Source organism: Diabrotica virgifera, chromosome 8 (assembly GCF_917563875.1).
Source record: "Diabrotica virgifera virgifera chromosome 8, PGI_DIABVI_V3a".
In the NCBI taxonomy this organism is placed as follows: Eukaryota; Metazoa; Arthropoda; class Insecta; order Coleoptera; family Chrysomelidae; genus Diabrotica; species Diabrotica virgifera.
In genome coordinates this window covers 158471656-158486561 of record NC_065450.1, presented here as the reverse complement: position 1 = coordinate 158486561, position 14906 = coordinate 158471656, and the positions used below count along the sequence as shown (strand labels likewise).

The 14906-nt window shown below is 30.3% G+C and overlaps 2 protein-coding genes across 4 annotated transcripts in view; both read left to right on the top strand.

Annotated features, from left to right (window-relative positions):
• Positions 1–14906, top strand: part of LOC114340667 (glucose dehydrogenase [FAD, quinone]) — a 328247-nt gene that overhangs the window by 133052 nt on the left and 180289 nt on the right. The window contains exon 1 of one of the 2 annotated variants that reach the window (XM_050659319.1): positions 13505–13532. The exons of the other annotated variant lie outside the window; for it this stretch is intronic. The gene's annotated coding sequence lies outside the window, so the exon portion shown is untranslated. Of the gene's footprint in view, positions 1–13504; positions 13533–14906 lie in introns of those variants that run through there. 2 annotated transcript variants of the gene reach the window in all.
• Positions 1–14906, top strand: part of LOC126890411 (glucose dehydrogenase [FAD, quinone]-like) — a 263810-nt gene that overhangs the window by 164028 nt on the left and 84876 nt on the right. Inside the window, exon 1 of one of the 2 annotated variants that reach the window (XM_050659315.1) lies at positions 7628–7726. The exons of the other annotated variant lie outside the window; for it this stretch is intronic. The gene's annotated coding sequence lies outside the window, so the exon portion shown is untranslated. Of the gene's footprint in view, positions 1–7627; positions 7727–14906 lie in introns of those variants that run through there. 2 annotated transcript variants of the gene reach the window in all.

The following is a 14906-nucleotide window of genomic DNA, read 5'->3' as shown; positions in this document are numbered from 1 at the left end:
AAAAAGGGTTAAGTTAAGTTTTCCATAAAGTGGGGGACTTTTCATTTTTTAATCTAATTTTCCATCTCCATTAATCGTTTTTCCGACTATAGCGCATCTATCCATAATTCGAAAAAATGTCTCGAAAAGTTGCTTATTTTTACGTAAAGAATCCAAATCTGAGATCAAAAATTGGGGCTTCTATTTAAGAGGAAGCAGTAGTGATCAACAGGTAGCAAAAAGGCGTTCCAAGATCGCGGCTGTAATTTTGAATATTTTTTCGAGATGTTTGGCACACGTATTCGTAATATAATAAAGAATGGCGGTACAGAGCCCAATTTGAAAAATATATTAATATGTGGAAATTACTCTGTAATTAAATACAATATTAAAAAAACGAGCCTGTACCGCCATCAAGAAGAACAAAAAAATACACTTTCTTCAAATAAACTTTTTTATCCGATGCTTAGATTTTGTGTCATTTTGGAACTACTAAAATTTTTTATTTCATTCGTAGTTCCAAAATGACACAAAAGCTAGGCATCGGATAAAAAAAGTTTATTTGAAGAAAGTGTATTTTTTTGTTCTTCTTAATGGCGGTACAGGCTCGTTTTTTTAATATATTATTTAATTACAGAGTAATTTCCACATATTAATATATTTTTCAAATTGGGCTCTGTACCGCTATTCTTTATTATATTACAAATACGTGTGCCAAATATCTCGAAAAAATATTCAAAATTACAGCCGCAATCTTGGAACGCGTTTTCGCTACCTGTTGATCGCCACTGTTTCCTCTTAAGATTTCAAAGTAACCTCCCACCCCATTTCCGTGGAGTGTCGTGTTTGGTGCCATTCGATAAATTTTTCAAAAAAATTCAATACGTGTATTTTGCAGTTATTCGATCTGATGCTCATTTCGCGAAATGTCGCGGGGTTCGTATTTAAAATTTTATATTTACCCCCCACTTCTCTTCGTGGGGGGTCGTGTTTGGTAATATTCGATAGACTTTTGAAAAATATTGAACACGTAGTTTTTAGCTTTTCTATCTGACGTTCATTTCTCGAAATCGCTTTTTTTGTGAAATTTTGTGACTCGCTCATTTCCTTACTCCCCGCTCAAATCGACAGATTTTTGAAATATACACTGTTTTACATGTACCTATTGTAACTTTACCTTATCTTAATCTGACAATTTAGAGTTTTTCTAATAGTCTAAGATCCGAATAGGAGGTCGAAATGTACCCATCTACTTTCATAAATAGACAAACACGACCAGCATATGTTGTCTACCAAAATCGTGTCATAGCTATCCTTAAGGGGGGGGGGCGTAGGGGTTGAAATCAACATTTCAAGCACATTTTTGTGAATTTTTTTTGAAAGTATGATATAATTATTTTATTTTAAAATTAAATAGGCCTATTCAGTAAAATTCAAAGAATACTCAAAAAAAATTCACCTCGAAAAAAAAATTTATCTTGCGGTGGATATCCGAACTTATCATTGAATCAGGGTAAACAAAAAATTCAAAAAGATTTTATTAGCTTATAATATGTTTATCGAGATAACTCTCTCGAGTTTTTTCAGTTATAACGATTTTTGACATTTTGGTATCACTCAGAAATCAAAACAAAGAAATTTTTTTTGCACAAAAAATGCGAAAATCAACGTATTTATTATTGTTAAATAAAAGATGAGCTCGAAACAAAAAATATATCGACAGCGTTACCTCAAGGAATGTCTAAAGAAAATATGGCTAGCCTGGAACTAAAGTGGTCTAAGTAACAAAACCACTTTTTCAAGAAAATTAAAAAAATACATTTTAATGTATAAGGCGGTTGGTACAGGAACTAAAACCAAAATTTTTGTACAAAAGTTTAATTACGGTTACCAAAAATCTTACAAACATAAAAAAATTCTTACTGATAACTGAACTTCATTTTGTTAATTTTTTTTTATTTAAAATGTAACATGACCATTTTAGAATTATTAAAAATAATTAAGTATACTAATTCATCCAAATCTTCACCTCGAAATGGTGGTAGTATGTCTTCATTATCCTCCCCATCACCTCTGCGATTGTAATGGGGTAAAGAAAGATAAAATGGATGATGCACAGGAGGTACAAATTGTAGCATTTTTTTATATCTTTCATTTTATTAAAAGATAAGGGTCTAATATATGCGGCAAGCTCCGGGGAAAAGTTCTTTAATACTTGTGCAAATTCTTGAAAAGAATTCATTTTATTTAGATCTATAGCATTATAAGAATCCGAGTAATCATCATTGAAAAACATTACCGATGTATCTTTGGAGAACTTGATTCTGCGTATTTGGGAAATCATTACGCCAGAACCCCGCAGGGCATGACGTGACTTAAAATTCTTCAACTTATCAAGTGACACAAACTTATCCACCATGTTTTTTACACGAAATGGGTGGCGCTTTCGACAGTTTGAAATTAATTCCATCCATGCTTCAGGAGTGTACACTGGGTTAAATTCTGTGCCCTACTAATAAATGAAAAATCGCCATCGTTGGGTAAATATGTGTGACCGGTAACCAGATAATTTACATAGATATCTTGAATGTTCGGTAAAACGTTAACCATGTACATAAGAAAATGTAACAAATTCCAGTTCCGATTTTGTCCCCAACAACAGTCACTAAAGAGAACAAGTTTTGTAGCATGAGGAGGAATGTCGCTTTTAAAATAGTGATAGGTATAAACAACTTATCACTTCTTGAGAACCTCTAGCCCCTTTGGTCTCATACGACATGTCCAGAAAAACGATTTCTTATCAAAAAATCAAATGTAATTAATACACCTGTACTGTCCGGCTTCACGCACTCGTTTTTGTAATCTTTCAGAAGTTTCCTAGCCTTTTGAGACAGAGCAATATGCTGGTCCCTTTTTATTTTTATTTCTTCTGATTTTTCTTTATTATTTTCGGCATTTAAACTTATTTGAAATGCATCGCAAAATTTGCAAGTATCTTTTTTAGGTATATAGAAATGAATATTAAATTCGGTTCTAAAGATTTTTTCATGGATACTTTTTTTAAGAACTGGTTTTCCTTCAGTAATTAATTTACATTTAAACAGTTCGTACATTTTGGAAATATTTAAAGAGGGTGCTAAATATTGACGCTTTGAGGTCCTTCCTCCATAGAGTGGCTCTTAAATTTAGGAAAACTCTTAATATGATCACGAATCCACTTCAACTTCTCCTTGTTTATTTTATTTCCAGGAACTTTTCTTCCTCTTTGATCGGGGAGGGGATATCACTATTTTCGGCTTTTTTTACTCTTAGTGCATAATCTAATCGATGATTACTTATTTGTAATACTTTAAAAAAAATTTACACACGTTCTGAACATTTAGTTGAAATATCCGTGAATATTGTTTACGACTCGCAGATTCTGGGTGTATTTTTTTTTTCGGAGACGTTCAGGTGCTTTAGTTCTAACTGTACCTACACACAACAAGCTAGTTTGAGCGTTCCAATCCTGTAGTTTGTAAAATCTGTCATGTACTTCTCTTTGGACATTCTCTGGCACTCTATTACTACATTTTAGACGACAATTACATTCAATGTAAAAAAACGTTTTAGCGGCCATAACTTTTCCTTTTATACTAGTGTATTCCTCTCCTGAAGCTCTACATCTCTTTCTGACGTATTTCCCCTATAAACCCTCTTGTTTCATTTGCTTTCTTCCCTTTCTTACTTTAGTTTCGTTGATTAATGTGCTTCATAGACCACTTTAGAATTTAGAATTTTTACTTTGGTAGAAATCAATAGGTCTATGATGCATAGTGTTACATAGACCCCTTACGAATTTTAACAAATTTCAATTTCCCCAAAAGTAAAAGTGGTACCTTGTTATTTTACGGACTCTGACTGAGATTTAGACATAGACCACTTTAGTACTGATAAATTACTAGCTTTTAAAGTCAAATATAACAAAATCTCAATTTTCATACATTTGCGACATACACCACTTTAGTTCCAGGCTAGCCATATATTACAAAATTCCAGGTGGGTCGGTCGAGTAGTTTTCAAAGTTACAAGTCTACGTCCTTTGAAGAAAGTAGTATTGAGGAAAAAGCGTTTAACCCTCGGATGACCCAAGGGGGTAAATTTGGCCCCCAATGCATGTTTTTATTTAATAAATTCAGAAATATTTTCAATTTTAAATTTATTATTTTTTTATTTGACTTTAATATCATTCTAGATACCCTCATATTTTGTAATAAAAAAAATTCCGTATATTTACGAAAAAAAAATATTTTCTGAATTTGGGGTCAAAGGCGAACTCCCTTGGCCTTCCATATTCCAATTTTATATTAAGTGAATACCGTCTATTATGTGGAATTTGATATAAAAAACATTTCAATATCGAAAAAAAAAATTGATTGCTTAACCTGTGGCGACGTAATTAGTGTATATTTGAAAAAAAAATTAGTTTTAAGTTCAGAATGATGATTCCCGTTTTTATTCAGTTGTAATTGAAAATATGTTTTACTAATGTTTATTTATAATTTATTGATACAATAGTAACTTTAAAATTATGAATACATTATTACATTTCTTAAAACAACTTCATTTTTTTGTAAATTGTCATTTTTGACTTGGGGTCATTTTTTACCCCCGTTGGTCATCCGTGTAACAAAAAAGGTTGGTCATCGGATGGTTAAAATATTGTCAACTTTTATTTTCAATTCCTTTTTTGTCTGTAAAATCGTAAAATAATGCACACCGGAATATCTTTGGCCGTTGTTCATTACGTTCAAGCGTGCTGACGCCAACCTGCTACAAAGCGAGTCGAAGATAGAAATATTCAACACTATTCGATCTTCGACTCCCTTTGCAGCATCTTCGCGTCAGTGCGTTTGAGCGTAGTGGAAAACGGTCAACAGCTGTTCTTATCTTCTTTTGTAAATTACTCTGCGATTCAAAAACATATTCCGGTTTGCATCACTTTACGATTTAACAGACAAAAAAATGAAAATAAAAGTTGACAATACTTTCAAAGCGTTTTTCTCAAAACTGCTTTTTTTCAAAGCTTATAGACATTGTAACTACTTGAGCAACTCACCTGGAATTTTGTACATAATATTTTCTTTAGACATTCCTCGAGGTAACACTGTCGAGGTATTTTTTGTTTTATGCTTATATTTTGTTAAGCAATAATAAATATGTTGATTTTCACCCTTTTTTCTTTAAAAAATTTCGTTGTTTTGACTTCTGAAAGTTCTGATGCCCACCGCAAAATTCATTGTTTTTTTAGGTGTCTTTAAAAATATGCCACCGTTGGCTAATTTTTCAATATTTTTCTTAAATTTTTTTTCGAATATTATTTGAATTATACTTAATATGCCTATTTAATTTAAAAATAAAATTATTATCTCATACTTTAAAAAAAATTAACAAAAATGTGCTTAAAATATTGATTTCAACCCCTACAGCCCCACCCTTAAGGATAGATATGAGACGATTTTGATAGGCAACATATGCTGTTCCTGTTTGTCTATATATGAAATTTAATAAAAAAAAATGTTTCATCCGGCAAGCAGGTGGGTACATTTCGACCTTCTTTTCAGGTCCCGTACTATATAAGGATCGATTTTTTTCGGACCTCCTTAACGAACTCCCCTGTATTCAAAGCCAGTATATGGTAGAGGTACATTTACAGAGTACAAGGTTTCTCCCTTAGTCTTCTTTACTTCAATATTGGTATGGTAAGCAAGTAATAGAAACCACGAAGCCGTAACCAGAAACTTCGTCAAACTAAGAGTTTTATTTTCTTCGGAAATAACTTTCAATTGAATTATTAATATGTTGTTTGACCATAGTTTAACTAATAAGATGAATGTAATAGCCCAAGTCTAGTCACTGTAATTAAGGAGAGAAAGGAGACTAACCCTCGTAAAGCGGTGCCCAGATTCTTATGTAAACAACGGCGCGGGGTGCATTTGCACCCCATCGGTTTATCCATTTTTTTATATGTACACGTCGGGGAAATTGGTTTACAAGATAATGTAAACTATTTTATTATACTATGAAACATAATTTTTCAAACAATATACTTATTTCTTTATAAAAAGATTATCATAGCAACACAAACAAACTTTTTACATTATTTTTCTTCGTGTGCCATCTCCTCTAAGAAGGTTGGCAACCATCACGGCAATTTGCACTTTCGATACGGCTGCTCTAAAGAGATCAGCAGAAGTGCAATTAAACCAAGCTCTCTCAAATTGTTTAACCAGGAGATGCGTCTTCTTCCGCGACTTCTTCTACCCTGTATTCTTCCTTGTATTATTAATTGTAACAAGTTATAAAGCTCGCCCCTCATAATATGTCCCAGATATTGCAGTTTTCGGACTTTAATTGTATTTAAATCCTATCTTTTCCTATTATTTTCAACACCTCGATATTCGTAACCCTATCCACCCAACTTATTCTTAATATTCTTCTCTTGGCCTATAACCCGAAGGCTTCTAATCTGTCCGAAACATCCTTCTTTAATGTCCAAGCCTCCAACCCATAGAATAATAAGGAGAACACGTAGTATCTCAGAAGTCTTATCTTTAAAGAAATTGTAATGTCCCTGCTACAGAGTACTTTTCTCAGTTTGTTGAAAGCATTTCTTGCCTGTCCTATTCTTGCTTTAATCTTTTCTGTGTACTCATTAGTTTCATTAATTATTGTACATAAAATATTAGTTTTTACATAAGTACAATAGAGTAATGCCGGGACTTTGGATCTTTTTTTATCCGACATAAGTAACACCCATAGCGCTTTGTTGTATATAGTTGGGCCATTTTGTGCTCTATGTCAACAGCTTCTTTTGTTTTATTATAATGAAGTATCGTTTCAGGTTTATAGGCGACTTCTTCTTCACCAATATTTTTATCAAAATGTTCCGTCGACAGTAATATTACAGCTTATCAATTCTCCTACACAAGAAGTCGCACCGACTTATAATAAATTCTTGAGGATTGTATTACAAGCTGACATTACTATTTCAAACAAAAGAAACGTAAAACTCTATTTTTTTTAACATAATTCTCTCTAAAACACACTTGAGAAATTTAAGTTTTAAAATATTATAGTAAATGTTAACGACGGTGCGGGGTGCATTTGCACCCCACAGTCACTTTTCCAAAAAATCACGTAAACGCAATGAATTTTAAATACTGTAATGGGTGGAATGCGTGTAGGATTGAGTTTAATGCGAATAAAAAAATGGACAAAAATAAAAAAAAATTATTAAAAAAGTTGGGTGAGAAAAGCAAGGTCTGGGGTGCAGCTGCACCCCGCACCGCCTTATGAGGGTTAAAGTAGGAACCATAAAATAACATTTTAAAATAATATATTGACTAGTCATCCTACATCATTATTTTTTTTTTTCTATTAATTCAAGCCATTGTTTTTAATTGTATATTTTTGATTATAGCTTTTTATGTCATAAAGAGCATTTTGAAGAATAATTGTTAAGAAGTGTAAGAACAGCTATTTCTTAATTTGTATTATAAGACTTGTATTATAATAATACAACGACAAAACGGTACACAATTGAAGCTTTTTACTCAAATCAAAAATCCAATTTAGAATTAAATCATTTTGAAATTATCGTGATTATATGCAAATTTGTATTTCGGCGATACCTATTTGTGATAATAGGTATAATATAAAAACAAAAAAATTAGGTGGCTATCATTCGTGTATCGCAACTTAACAGGTAAGTTATTGCCACAGTCACAAATTAAGTCAAGATTTAATCTTATTATCGAATTTAATTTTCCCAAAACACATATTTTTTAAGAGAGTACCTATTTGAAAAATTTCGTTCCAATGATTAACTATTTAGATGGGAAATAAGCCACAATTAAATTGAAAGAAGTAATTTTATTAACGTTTCGACCCCAAATCGGGTGTCGTTGTCAGAATAAAAAATATTACTAATATGTCAGTAGTATTTTGTATTTTGACAACGACACCCGATTTGGGCGTCGAACCGTTAATAAATTATTTTTTTTTTCAATTTAATTGTGGCTTATTTCCCATCTAAATAGTTAAGAGGATCGGTACGTATTTTCGGCTGCAACGCTATTCAAATGGGGATTCATTTTTTTCGAATCATGAGAAAGCTAATAAGTATTTTTGAAAAATTTAAACGCAGAATGAACGATTACGTTATTACCGAGGGCCGAAAGTCCCTCAGAACTTCTATAATGTTTATTTTAATAAGTTACAGGGGTGAAAAACTAAGAGAAAATTTAGTGTTATTTTTAATTTCAAATATCTCATTCAAAATACACTTTTTATTTATTCTAAGGGACTTTCGGCCCTTGGCAATAATTTAGTATTTCATTTTGCGTTTACACTTTTCAAAAATATTTATTGGTTTTTTCAGGATTCGAAAAAAATGAACACAATGTCCGTGGTAATATTTTCCAAATCTATCTTTGTCATACAACGCACTCAGTCGAATAGAATATTGTCAGGATAATGTCAGTCAGACACTGACAATCAGTGACAATTTTAAATATTTAACATGAATCGGGAATATTTTGAGGTGTTGATTAAATAATATTGATATATAATGTATTTGATAAATAATTGATTTAAGACGTGAACTTTATAAAAAGTTATTTATTGTGTATTATTTATGGAAGATAGAAGCAGAGAATACATCAAGATATATTGTGCTATCCAAGTATTTTGTTGTTAAAGATGTTTAAATTGTAAGCGTTCCATAGTAACAATATATTATTAAAAAATCACTTTAACACTTTTCCTCTTTTCTCGATTGAGTATTAGTTTTTGTTGTAGGTACATATAAACTATTACAATCACTGAATACATAGTTAGTGAAAAAATTATCATATTTATTAACTGAATTAATAATTTGCAATTATACAAAAAATAACAATTATCCAAGAACATTCAAAAGGCATCTCTTTATGTTAGTTATGACATTGTCAAGTAGAATGACATTCTAGTAATATTTACATATCCATACCAGTGTGAATTTTACTACACGTAATTTGCCATGTAAAGACAGAAAAGTTAGGGATAGCCGTAAAATATTTGCGAATTATGTACCCATAGCCTTAATCATAAAAATTTCACAAGAAAATAGCTTCAGAACAACATTAGTTCCAAAGATTACATTATTACCGAGGGCCGAATGTCCTTGAAAACCTCTTATAATGTTTATTTTAATAAGTTACAGGGGTGGAAAACAAAAGATTAAATTTAGTGCGACTTTTAATTTCAAATATCCCATTGAAAAGAAACTTTTTGTTTATTCTAAGGGACTTTCTACCACGAAGCCGTAACCAGAAACTGGGTCAAATTAAAAGTTTTATTTTCTTCGGAAATAAAACTGTGAATTGAAGTATTATAATTTGTTTTGACAATAGTTTAAATAATAAGATGAAGGTAATAGCCCAAGTCTAGTCACTGTAATTAAGGAGAGAAAGAAGATTAGAGTAGAAACCATAAAAGTAACATTTTAAAATAATATAAAATATGTATTGTTTTAACTTCATTTTAATTTCAATTTATTGACTAGTCATCCTACATCATTATTTTTATTTTTTTTTTCTATTAATTCAAGCCAATGTTTTTAATTGTATATTTTGATTATAGCTTTTTATGTCATAAAGAGCATTTTCAAGAATATTTGTTGCTACGTGTAAGAACAGGTATTTCTTAATTTGTATAAGACACACTGTATAGTATATATTATATTAACACAACGACAAAACTGTACAGGGTGAGGCAGATAAAGGGCCTATTAGCAATATCTCGAGAACTAAAGCTAAGAGAATCTTGAAAATTGGAATGCAGGGGTTTTGAGATATGAACTATTTAATGAAAATATTTTCTTCTCTTTGCTACTTCCGGTTATACCGGAAGTTGATTGTAACTTCGTTTTTTTAAATGAGACACCCTGTATATTTTTACATTTTTTGATTCTACTCGATTTCTTCTTTATTAAAATATAAGGTTTTGTAATATTATACAGGGTAGGTTAAAAGATCATTACGTTTTCTTATTAATTTCGTAGCAACATTAACACCCTGTAGGATTGTAGTAGTTTGACATAATAAACTCTATTTATGTTCAAATGATTTTTAATATAGTCTACTATTGTTAACAGTTATTGGTATAGTTAAACTTTTCATTTTAGTATACAGGGTTGGTCGAAACTCGGAATGAGTAGTTTCTGAGTTTTCTTAAATGGAACACCCTGTATTTTAGTATTGTAATGAAATGTTATTTTATGGTACTTTTTAATTTCTTAAGCATTCCCTATACCTAACTTCTTTAATTTGTGAGTTATTGGTGATTAAATCCAAACATTAATTGCAACACAAAATAGGTGAAATTGTATTAGGTTGGCCGTGAAAATAGTCAGTCACAAATAATTTTTTGGAAATAAATACATATTAATCTATACTGAGACCTAAAATTGCCAATAGTGGTTGAGGTATCAAAATACCATCGAAGTTAAGATTGTTGGTGCGATTAACAATTAAGCACAAATTAAAGCAGTTAGGTATAGGGAATGCTTAAGAAGTAAAAAGTACTATGAAATATCATTTCATTACAATACTAAAATATAGGGTGTTCCAATTAAGAAAACTCAGAAAATACTCATTCCGAGCTTCGACCCACCCTGTATACTAAAATTAAAAATTTAGCTGCACTAATAATTGTTAACAATAGTAGACTATATTAAAAATCATTTGAACATAAATAGAGTTTATTATGTCAAACTACTACAATCCTACAGGGTGGGAATATTGCTACGAAATTAATAAGAAAACGTAATTATCTTTTAACCTACCCTGTATATTATTACAAAACCTTATATTTTAAGAAAGAAGAAATCGAGGAGAATCCAAAAATGTAAAAATATACAGGGTGTCCCATTTAAAAAAACGAAGTTATAAGCAACTTCCAGTATAACCGGAAGTACCAAATAGATGGAAATATTTTCATTAAATAGATCAGTCTTCAAAACCCCCTTATTCCAATTTTCATAATTCAATTGTCTTTAGTTCTCGAGATATTTCTAATAGGCCCGTTATCTGCCTCGCCCTATATAGGACAGTCAATGAGAGCAAGAACAGGTTATTACCTCCGAATTCTATCCTACTGCATGGATTTTAATGAAATTTTAGGAATAGCCTGAAAATATCTCCTTATTTAAAGTCTACCCTATGTCGATGTGTGCTTTTGACTTTGGGGCAGTTCCCACCCCTTCTCGGGGGTGGAAAATTTTTTGGTTAAACAACTACGGAAGTTGCTAGAGAACCTAATTCTAAGCAAAAACTGTTCTACAATTTTTTTTCGAAAACTCAATACTTTTTGAGATATTCGTGGTTGAAAATTGGCCATTTTCATTGAAATAAAACACCTTTTCAAACGGTTTTTTGCGAATTTCTTAAAAACAATGCATCTAAATAAAAAAATTATATAAAACATTTTTGTAGCTCATAAAAACCAATGAGATTCGTTCCTTCCTCAATCTTCTAGTTATAACACAAAAAGAGATATGGTAGGTAAAAAGAGTTTGTTTTTTTGGTGCATGCTCAAATCAGTGTATTCAACTTGAACTATTCTTTTTCTCATGATAATCTTTCAGTGCGTCACAGATTTTCGATTTCTTTCTAACGCATTAAATTGTATGTGACAGAAAAAAAGGCACGTCCGTGATTACAGACATTTACAACATTTATTTTAGTTATTCTAGTTGTCGATAGATGGCGCCATAATAAAAAAAATATTTTTTTTTAATTAGATAATAATATTACAAATATAATCTGTATAATTTATAAGACTAAACAAATCAAAGAAAATACCATTTTATAAATTCAAGAAACACATTTGATTTGTTTTTATTCCAAATTAAAAATAAAAATGTGACAACTGTCAGATTTAACTAAAATGTCATGTTAAAATAAATGTCATAAATGTGTATTATCACGGACTTACCCTTTTTTCTATCATTTGTTACGCACTGAAAAATGCTCATGAAAAGGACAATAACAGAAAAACCGTCGATTTTAGGTGTATAATGCTACCAATACCTTTTATTCTGGTTGAGAAGTCCTTTCAAATAAGCAGTAATAAGTGTCGATTACATTCAAACTAAGCGAGATATGCTGCAAAAAATTTATGACTAACGAAATTTAAGAAAAAAATTGAGAAATATATTTAACTCCTCATCCACAAGAATTTAAATGCATCGTTTTCCTTCTACAATACATTTTACTACAGTGTTATTTTTATGTTCAAAAAGTTAAGCGGGTTTAAAATGAATGGTTTTTGAAAAAAAAAAATAAGATCAAATTATAGAGCGCATATTTAAATTTTCTTAAAAATCTTCCTAAGAGATACTGTTATAAAAAATAAAATCAAAATGTTTATCTAGAAGAAACGTACATTTTTGTATAGCATCTTTTTTGTCATGTCTTATCATTTTCGAGTTACATAGAGAAATCGGAAAATTTTTAAGAAAATTTAAAAATGCGCAAAATAATTTGATCTTATCTTTTTTTAAAAACCATTCATTTTAAACCCGCCCAACTTTTTGAATATAAAAAGAACACTATAGTGAAATGTACTATAGAAGGAAAACGATGCATTTAAATTCTTGTGGATGAGGGGTTAAATATACTTCTCATTTTTTTTAAATACGTTAGTCATCAAATTTTTTACAGTTTATCTCGCATAGTTTGAATGTAATCTACATTTAATATTGCTTATTTTAAAGGTTTTTTCAAGGACAACAAAAGTTATTTGTAGCATTATACACCTAAAATCGACCGTTTCTCTGTTATTTCAAGTTAAATACACTGATTTGAGCATGCCAAGAAAACGAAAACAAGTTTTTTCACTTACCATATCTCTTTTTGTGTTATAACTAGAAGATTCATAAAGGAAAGAATCTCTTTCTTATTTTATAAGTTACAAAAATGTTTTATATGGTTTTTTAAATTAGATGCATAGTTTTTAAGGTATTCGCAAAAAACCGTTTGAAAAGGTGTTGTGGTTCAATGACAATGGCCAATTTTCAACCAGGAATAACACAAAAAGTATTGAGTTTTCGAAAAAAAAAAAATTATAGAACAATTTTTGCTTAGTATTAGGTTCTCTAGCAACTCCGTAGTTATTTAAGCAAAAAATTTTCCACCCCGAGAAGGGGTGGGAACCACCCCCAAGACAAAAGCACACATCGGCATAGAGTAGACTTTGTTTCTTGGGCTATTTCCTACTTACTGTGAAAATATCACGTAAATCGATATAGTAGGATGGAATTCGGAGCCACATACCCTCATTGACTGCCCTAGTACACAATTGAAGTTCTTTACTCAAATCAAAAATCCAAATTGGAATTAAATCATTTTGAAATTATCGTGACGATATGCAAATTTGTATATGTCGGCGATACGTATTTGTGATAATAGGTATAATATAAAAACAAAAAAAAAATAGGTGGTTATCATTCGTGTATCGCAACTTAACAGGTAAGTTATTGTCACAGTCACAAATTAAGTCAAGATTTAATATATTATATTATTATCGAATTTAATTTTCAAATTCCACCTATTTTTTAAGAGCGTAGTTGCAAAATTTCGTTCCAATGGTTTTTAAATACATTAATTTTTTTTAATTCTGAGAAAACTGATTTTTATTTTTAAAAAATTTAAACGCATAATTAAGATTACATTATTACCGAGGGTCGAAAGTTCTTGAAAACCTCTATGATGTTTAGTGCGATTTTTAATTTCAAATATTTCATTGAAAAGAAACTTTTTGTTTATTCTAAGGGACTTTCTACCCTCGGTAATAATGTAATCTTTCATTCTGCGTTTAAATTTTTCAAAAATATTTATTAGTTTTATTAGGATTCCAATGGACGCATTTAAAAATCATTGGTCCGATATTTTGTGCCTACGCTTTAAGGAACCTATTAATTTTTCCTGTTTTTTAAGTTTAAAATTCCTGGGCACAAAAAAAATGAAGGTAAATAATTTATTTAATTCAAAATACCTTTTACGGCTGTCAAAAAACAGAAAAAAATGTTTATTTGAAAAATAAATATTGATTTTCGCTTAAATTAAATGTTCAAACTGCCAAGTGGTAGGTGGGTGGCAGCTTTAACATTGAATTTTAGCGAAAAACAATATTTATTTGTTAAATAAACATATTTTTACTGTTTTTTGAGAGCATAAAAAATTTATTTAGATTTATATAAATTATGTACGTACATTCTTCTTTTTGTCTCAATTAATTTAATTCACCAAAATTTTTTTGGCACCCCGTATACATAAATATATTAATGTTTATATTACTGAATAGAGAATTGAATAACCTTTCAAATGCGCTATCACACGATCCCTATTCTCATTTAAAAAAGTCACCGAATACGTCATTACGCCCAGGTGGATGACGTCACTAGTATGATTCGACCTTTTTCGGGATTTATTTCAAAAATTGCCCATTCACGAAAACAATGAATTTATTCCAACTGTTACGTTCTCACTGTATATTAAATCTGATATGGTTGGATGATATAAGAACAAATAATAATTTCTAATAGGTATATTTTTTTGTTTTCCTTTCCTTCTGTATTTATTAGCTCTTCTTTTCTTACTATAAACCTGCCTCGTTGCGAAATATAAGACTATGTTTCCACTTAAATTTTTACATTTTGATTCGATTATCATTTTTTTGGTTACTAGATGATTTACGTCTTTGTTTATTTCCTTAATATTTAAGTATCATTCACAATGAGTCCTAAGATTTCATATATTTTATTGTCACACATAACACATAACACACATAACACACATAACACATTTCACATAACATTTATTGTTAAATTGGCTAGTATAATA